Genomic DNA, 9157 nt, shown 5'->3' on the forward strand with positions numbered 1-9157 from the left:
TATACAAGTAGGAATGAACCTAACTTTAAATAAGTTATTTTACAAATAAAATATAGAGGTAGTATGACAATAAAGACTATTATAGGTAACAAATAAGATATATATATATATATATATATATATATATATATAGAAACACTTCATCAATAAGACCGTGCCTTCTAATATGTGGTTGTTTAGAATTTCATTCGGTTTAAGTTATCTTAAAATTGGATGTTTTTCTTAAAGAAACGTGTATGTAACAGAAATCATGCACAAATATGTTAAAAAAGCATTATTTTCTGTATGTGAAAACTAATTTCAAATTTTAGCCACAGTACAAAAAATGTCTTAAACAGAATAAGAATTTTGGAAAAAGAAATGCTAAAGATGTTTTTAATCTTTTTTCAGAGCATAAACATTTGTCTTTGTTTTTGGTGTACAAAAATAGCTGTGTTCTATATACTTTGATATTTACATCTGCCTATTACATGTACAGTGTTAAGGTGAATCTTATATACTTTTGATGCTTGCTGTGTTAATTAATTGGCAGTTGTCAGCTATGTCAACAACTGGAGGCCAGTACAAGAAGAAATGGATAGTTCAGGTGTATCCAAAGAAGCAAGATACTCTTTAAAGCTATTGATTCTATCAATGGGTGGTGTAGTATGTAAGTAGATACTATAATTGTGGATTCTGTGTACTTCTTACAAACACACACACACACATCAATCTTTTTAATTTTTTATATGTTCATCCACATTTCCTGTTAAAATTAAATCTTGGATAATATTAATATTTGAATTCTGAGTTATGTTTTGATGCTAAGTTTATTGACATACATTGAAAATAAATTGGTTTAATTAAATTTGAAATATAACTAAAAAAGGACATGACATGAGCACTTAGACAAACCTGAATGCATAGGGTAAACCAGTGAATTATGGAGCCAAAGAATAAAAACTTGTGTCTTATTGTAAGTCATAGAATTTCTATTTTATAAAATTGAAAAAAAATCCAGAGTACTTTTGGAACAGTTTAGCAAGTTTACATATACTTTATTAAAACTGTTAATTAGTGTACTGTCTTTAACTTTATGGTTGTTAAAGATACATTATTTTTTTGTGCTACGTATTTATGACTGTATGTTCCCATTAGCCATTCACCACTAGTGAATCAAATGTACAAACAAATAGCAATGATATAGCTACTATTGTGAAGATCACAATGGTAAAAGTATCCACATAATGCCAAAACTTCAGAGCAGTTAAACTTAAAAGTACATTGATTAAACCATAACAGTTTTAAGCAATAAATCTAAACATTTTGTCATTCAAAGTTCTATCAATTTTATTATTGTCAATGTTGTTATATTTCCTCAAGCTTGGAACGTATTTTTTACAACAATGAACAATTCATGCATATCTTGTGCATTATGCTTGCTTAAAAAATGTAATCTTTCGATTAAACTTTAATTTAATTTCGATTTTTGCCTACAAGTTAAAAATAATGCAATCCTTTCTGATAGATGTGTTATAAAATACATTTAAAACTAAGTGATCATTCTGGGCAGTATGTAAATTAGAATTGAAAATGACAGTATTTGTTCTAAATAACTTTGAATAATTGGATACTACTGAAGTTTAATTTTGTTTAGAATGTGGTGTGTGCTTAAACTTGGCTTGGAGTTACAGTTGCAACTTAAGTTGGAGTTACAGTGGTACATAGAACATTGTTCACATTGTTAAGGTAGACAAAGCAATTTTATGTACACTCAGATACATTATTATTCAACTATCTAATATTCAAGACAATGTAATACAAAATTAAACTTCACTAAAACTTCCTAAAAAACAGTTATATGGAGAAAATTTGTAAAAATGCCATTTGCAGACTTGAAATGATTGCATGTGTTGCGTGCTGCGAGATATAACTTCTTTAAGTTTCTTTTTGATAATTCTGTGGATGCGAGTGTTATATTTCGGTTGGGCTGGTTTATTGGTTAGGTTATCTTTCTGGACTTCTCTTTAGTCTTCTCTCACCCAGTTTTTGTTATAGCAGTTGCAATAAAAATATTATTGGGTATACTTTTATCACATTTATACCTTATCTTAGGTTAGTTGTTATGTGATACATTAATCTGTTAGGTATACCAAGCTGTTTCTATTCCCAGGGCCTTTATGGGTGCACTTTGATAAGGAGTTTCACATAGAACCCAAATGTGTTTTATCAAACTTGAAATATTTTCTCTGGTTACTGAAATTCAGAATTCATGGTCATGAAAAGATTAAGCAAAAATAATACACATTCTAAATTTTGGTTTGCATTCTGAACACGTAAGGATCCTTTCTCATCTTTGGGGGTTTGTGGATTTATCATTCCACTTACCCTTGACAAAGAGAAAGAAAATTAACTGATTCATTCCAAGCCACAGCAGAAACCAGTTCTTTCTTGTGGATGAAGATGTTTCTACAAGAATAAAGTTTATGTTTAATACTACTGTGTCATTTTCTTTATACGTATGAATTTTGGTGATTGGGACACTTGTTTGTTTTTTTTTCGTTTTTTTCTACTCTTGGAGGTAAAAAAAAGTTTAAGAAAACAAACAATTTTTATCCAAATAAATATATATTTGTCTTACTATATGAAGCAGCATCAAGATTTAGTTTTAATAATTATAGGGTTGTTAAGTGTGACACTGCAGTTACATGATTATTTAAACATACGGAATATGCCATTATGCAGAAACGTCACAGTGTTGTCCCTCAGAGTTAGAATAATTGTTGGATTCATTAATTGATTACATAATACCAATTGATTATCACATGAGATTTGAATAGTTGTAATAATAAAAAATAGAAAAAATTGCTGACACAATTAGATTAAGCTGAACAAATCTCAATAAGTTGAAAAAAATCAGTGGCAATATTTCAATTACTTAGCTGGATTAATCAGAAACATTGATTTTGATTACTTAATTATTTTTATAAAATTAATTGATGTAATTGGTACTTGTAGGTAATTGATTGATTGAGTTAATTGCCCAGCTCTACTGAAGTCAGTCCCAAGTTTCCAGTTGATGATAGAGAGGCAGTGATGGTTAAAAGCTATTAGGTAAGATGTCTGTAGTAGTTAACCAACTGAAAGCATTTTCATAACTGACTTGTCATGATAAATGCAAACTTTTATTAAAGACAGAAACAAGAAAGGTTAAAATATATGCATACATAGTGTAATGATGTTAATTACATTATGATTACTTTCCAATTTTTTTGTACAATATTTTGACAGGTGAACAGTATTTAAGTATGGATTCACAGCAATGCACTATTTTATGAACACTGATATATACACACACACACACACACACACACACACACACACACACACAAGAAAATTCCATAGCCTTTATTTTTTCTTCATCATTTTAGATTTTTGATAACTTCACATTATTCTGGCATGGATATAAAAATTGAAGTTTTAGGTTTAGTGGCACCTGAACGTACAACCAGCGAGTTATTGGACCCTACTATTCTCATTCACTTTGTTTATATTAACTGTTTCAGTATTATGTCCTTTCTGTTGCTTTAGCTGGGCATACAAACAGAAAAGGAACTCATTACATTATGTACATTAGATATTTACTTGTATAATGGAGGCTGTAAACAATGATCATCCCTCTTGAGGTTGTCATATCAGAGGGCCTGGCATGGCCAGGTGATTATGGCACTCGACTCACAATCTGTTGGTTGTGGGTTCAAATCCCCCTCCCACCAAATATGCTAGCCCTTTCAGCCGTGGGGGCATTATAATGTGACGTTCATTCGTTGGTACAAGAATTGGCAGTGGGTGGTGATGACTAGCTTTCTTCCCTCTAGTCTTTCACTGCTAAATTAGAGACGGATAGCACAGATAGCCCTCATGTAGCTTTGCGCGAAATTAAGAAACAAACGTATCAGGAACCTACTGTTTGAAAAAATTTGATACATAGGCCTATCATTTGTATCTTTCTGCTATTACATGAACTTTCTAGTTCATTGCCAGTAGGGCAGAGATTGAGTGCCTTCTTGAGAAGTTCAGGACAATCATTGAAGTTGTGATACACCATATCAGCATTGGCCTCATGCTTAGACAAAGAAGCAGGTGATTAAAAAGTAATTGCTCTGCCTATCGAGTAATGGATTAGTATAAGACTAAACCAAAGAGATTAATTTGTTATAATAATAATTTTGTTTTACTGTGCATGAATTTGCTACATGTAATGTTGATAGATTTAAAATGAAATTTGATTAACTAGCTAAACTGTTCCTTCCTTCTTTATTTAAAATTAAAAATGCTTTGTAAGCCAGAATGCAATTGGTGCATTTAATTCTGTGTTAGGCTTACAGGTAACAAGTATAGTTGATTGAGCAATTAAAATTTAAGGTACAGACTCTTTTTAGTACCATTGATATTAAATTTTTCAAATTCATCAGAGAATTTGAACAGTCAGGTTGGACACAAACGTGGAGAAATATGCTTGAAAAAAAAAGGTTAAAAAAGCCAAATAATTTTAAAACTTTTATACGCAAACCTAAAAAAAGATAATGTGGGTCCCACCATTATATCCTTCAGAACTTCACGTACATGCAAACCATTGTGCTTAACTACGCTGTTATTAGTATATTTTAACATGAATCTTAATCAATCATACTGTATTTTTTGTGGTGATAATTATCTATTTATTGTTTCACAACAGATCAAATCTTTTGTAAATAAAAATGCAAAATTTTATTATCTGTAGCTAATTTGCAACATCATTGTTTGAAGATCATTTCTGTAGTAACATATTCTGAAGTTTTTGTTACTTATAATTAGAGCAAGTTAAAGTGATCTTAATTGAATAAAATTATGAGAAAAGTTGAAAAATCAGTGTGTGTGTGTGTGTTATATACACATGAACGTGGCAGGTCAGAAAATCTTAAATTTTCCCTGAAAAGTCAGTCAGGAAAGTCTCTGATATAATGTGGCTATCCTGACATTAGTATGATAGATAACAATTTCAACCTGCCAAATTTTATTAATCTAAGACAAAGATAAAACAGTCCATGCAATTACTTTCTTAAATCAATGAAGATTATACTGACAGTTTACTACAGATAACAGAACAGTGCAGAAAACCATGCTGAGTTATTTAAAAATGTTTTATATGATTTTTGGCCCAGATTACATGAAAGCATACCAATTATCTAATCAAAACAGTTCAACTCTAATGATGGTTTACTACGTTATACTATAAACTTACAAAAATTTAAAGTGATGTTTTAAGTGATCTGAATATATAACTTAGGTTACACTTTTGTTTTACAAAATTAGGTTCCTTATATAACTGAGGTATATAAACTTTAAAACAATTGTTTTATAATTCCCCAGTGACTGTGGTAAATCTGAAGGCTTTTAACCCTAAAAACAGGGTTTCCATAACTGCGGTGGGCACAGTACAGATAACCCATTGTGTAGCCATGTGCTTAACAGCAACCAAACAAACAAACTATTTATAGAGATAGTCATTTCTCTCATGGTACTTGGGTTGATTATTGAGTGAAAAGTCTTCTTGGCACTGATCTACTGCATAACAGGTAAATTGTAATTAAAATACATTTATTGAGTGAATTTTTAAAATGGGATGGTTTATTTTGCCATTTTTGTGAATTATCTGTATTTCTTCATTAGTTATCACATAGACTGAACATAATAGAAAAAGATCAGTGAATGTCCTATCAAATTATAACTAGTATTTGCTCAAATAAATGTTAATTTCATTCCATCTGCTTTTCTTTTTTGTTTCTTATTTAAAAGAATAAATAAAACAGTTTCAGTATGCATTAAAAATTTTCCTGTAACTTGGTTATCACTTGGGATAAATTTAAAGAACCTTTCTCATCTTTGGGGGTTTGTGTAACAAACTTTTCACTTATCCTTGACAAAGAGAAAGAAAATTAACTGAAACATTCCAAGCCACAGTCAAAAAGTTATTGCTGGTTGTGGGTGAAAATGTTTCCACACACACACCCAAAAAAAAAGATTCAAGGTAACAATTAAGCTATTATTGACAGATTTATTTCCATTTAACCATTTCACTTTGCAATTCATTTTCAGGCTGATTCCCAAAAAAAGTGTCAATTATCCACCAAAAAATAAAAGTATGAATTTGACCCTTTGTTTTACTTTTTCAGTATTGAAAGAAGCTATATTTTCTATATCTGACATTAATATTCTTTGAAAACTGTATTCATTAGTGAAAGATAATGATTTAAACCAAAAATTTAGAAGAAAAATGTTCCCCAGTAAATGTCATAAATATAGGCAAAACTATGTCAATAATAGGCCAAAATCATTACAAAATATAAAACAAATTATTTAGATAACAATATCCAAGATATAAAGAAGCTGTCTATATATATTCCTGCAAAGTTGGCAATTTTGTAACGAGGCACAAAAACATCCGCGTTTCATGGTGTAGAACACAGATGGCAACATGCATGCAGGTTTGGCAATTGTTTCAAGTACAGGGGGATATTCCCATGTGTTGCAGTAGAGAGAAATATTTTTTTGATAGCTATGGATGGGAGAAATCCAAATTTTGCAGTCATTGGGTGTAAATGTTTATTTGGAAATATCCAAACTACGCAACAAAAGGGTTAAAAAATAAAATAAACTAAGTCTCAATTTACTTTTGATGATCTAAACATTATTTTTATAAATAAAGATAACAGTGGCATAGGGATAAACTGTTTGAAATTAAAATTTAAAGTTTCACTTGTAGAAGTTTTAAATGTGATAAGCCTAAGTGCCCAGTTAAACATGATTGAATTTTGAGTAGTGGTGTTTCTTTATTTCGAATTATAAGAAGCACATTATGTAAAAGAATTATTTTTGACTATGTAGTTACAAATGATTTATTTGATACAAAAATGTTTGTTTTTCTCTATTTTCTTATCTTTAGTGCATTAAATTATTTTTCTTGTCACTATCGGGCCCAGCATGTCCAGATGGTTAGGGCGCTCGACTTGTAATATGGGAGTCACAAGTTCGAATCTTTTGTTTAGACTGTAATGCAAGGAAAAAAAAGTAATATTATCCTATAATAACAATAATTTACATTATTTTATACTTTTAAATGAGTGACAATTTAACCTACTCATAATTCAGTTAATAATATAAATTTGATCTACTCGAATAATTCAGTTAATATAAGTTTAATCTACTCGTATAATTCAGTTAATATAAGTTTAATCTACTCGTATAATTCAGTTAATATAAGTTTAATCTACTCGTATAATTCAGTTAATATAAGTTTAATCTACTCGTATAATTCAGTTAATATAAATTTAATCTACTCGTATAATTCAGTTAATATAAATTTAATCTACTCGTATAATTCAGTTAATATAAGTTTAATCTACTCGTATAATTCAGTTAATATAAGTTTAATCTACTCGTATAATTCAGTTAATATAAGTTTAATCTACTCGTATAATTCAGTTAATATAAGTTTAATCTACTCGTATAATTCAGTTAATATAAGTTTAATCTACTCGTATAATTCAGTTAATATAAGTTTGATCTACTCGTATAATTCAGTTAATATAAATTTAATCTACTCATATAATTCAGTTAATAATATAAATTTAATCTACTCATATAATTCAGTTAATAATATAAATTTGATCTACTCATATAATTCAGTTAATATAAATTTAATCTACTCGTATAATTCAGTTAATAACATATATTTAACCTACTCGTATAATTCAGTTAATAATATAAAAGAAAAGCATCTTTAGATTAATGTTGTTTATGTGAATTACAAAATTAAAAAACTTGTGATAATGAGATTTTTTTCTGAAATACAAGAAAAATTTGCTGAACTGACCCAGATTACAATATGGGTAGAAGTTCGTTTAGATGTTAGAATAGAAGACTGCAAAAAAAAAGATATTTGAATAAGCATTAGATGTAAATTATAATTAATACTTTCTCAATTGTGGATGCTTTCCTTGGACAAGTAAAAAGACATTAACTCTAGAACACCAGCATGGGGTTACTATGACCCCCATACTACCTGGTGTTAATGATTGAAAATTTAATGCTGGCATTCTAGGGTTAAGGACATAGATGATTACTAGCAGCTTACTTCAAAACTCTACAAGACTTTCTTGTTAATAATCTGAAACCTATATGATCTTGGCTTTATAATCTTTAGAATTAACTGGGATACTGTTTCGACATATATAACTTTGGAAAGCTGGAATTGGTTTAACTTCTTTAGAATTAGTTTTAAGAGATTTTTCTAAATCTAGGTGGTTTTCGAAAGTTGATTTCTTGTCTTTGGAATCAAGTTAGGAGACTGTTTAATAAGCCTTATAAGTTATTGCTGGAGAAAAATCTTGTTTTTTTTTTTACATGGATGTTTTGTGTTATCTTGATAGGCTTACTATAACCATACACTTACTGTTGCACTTCTGTATTAAATATGTTCATTTACAGTTGCATCATGACGTCTGATGTCAAAAGAAAAAGTGGATTGTGGAAGACTGCCAGTACAGGTTACTAACAATAAAAGTATTCAATACTCTGAACAATTATTTCTGATGTTTTGAATTACTCCATGTAGGTTCACCTCTAGTACTGTATTAGATACTAACTGGAAACTTTTTTTTTTATAATCATATGCACAATCAACAGTTATGTGTTGCTTATACAGATTTATTGTTATGACAAGAACTGTTCAATTATTTTTATAAACCTCAATAAAGTGTTGTTTGAAATTGTTTTATGCAGATTTGTTTTCATTCCCAAACCTCCAGTAACAAGCATGGGTTTTAACAATTTAGTGTTACAAGAAATGGAGGGTAGATTTTTCACACTTTTTGTAAAAGCTATACCTGTGTATTCTGGACAGTATATTGTAAAAATCAGATAATTCTGTGTAAGTGTGAAAACAGGATTATGTAAATAAAGGACAAGTGTTTTCTGTAATTTATACATTGTCATTAAATTTATTAGCTTCATAACAATTTTCACATTTTTTTATCCCTTGTAGCTAATATATTTAAAACTTGTATAGATATTGTAATGAAAATGTGTAACAAAAACCCATTTCTTTATGACACTAAAGATTACTATTTTTTAACCC

At 29.3% G+C, this 9157-nt stretch overlaps 1 long non-coding RNA gene across 5 annotated transcripts in view; it reads left to right on the top strand.

Annotated features, from left to right (window-relative positions):
• The window catches only part of LOC106457561, a 10816-nt gene extending 2021 nt beyond the window's left edge, over nucleotides 1-8795 (top strand). For 3 of the 5 annotated variants that reach the window (XR_002610200.1, XR_002610202.1, XR_002610199.1), the window contains 4 exons: nucleotides 533-649; nucleotides 2998-3093; nucleotides 5392-5597; nucleotides 8509-8795. This is a non-coding gene — a long non-coding RNA (uncharacterized LOC106457561). The remainder of the gene's footprint in view (nucleotides 1-532; nucleotides 650-2997; nucleotides 3094-5391; nucleotides 5598-8508) is intronic. The other 2 variants (XR_002610201.1, XR_001290714.2) reach the window with 2 other exon arrangements.
• The last annotated feature ends 362 nt before the right edge of the window (nucleotides 8796-9157 follow it).

The sequence above is a fragment of the Limulus polyphemus genome, unplaced genomic scaffold, assembly GCF_000517525.1.
Source record: "Limulus polyphemus unplaced genomic scaffold, Limulus_polyphemus-2.1.2 Scaffold345, whole genome shotgun sequence".
In the NCBI taxonomy this organism is placed as follows: Eukaryota; Metazoa; Arthropoda; class Merostomata; order Xiphosura; family Limulidae; genus Limulus; species Limulus polyphemus.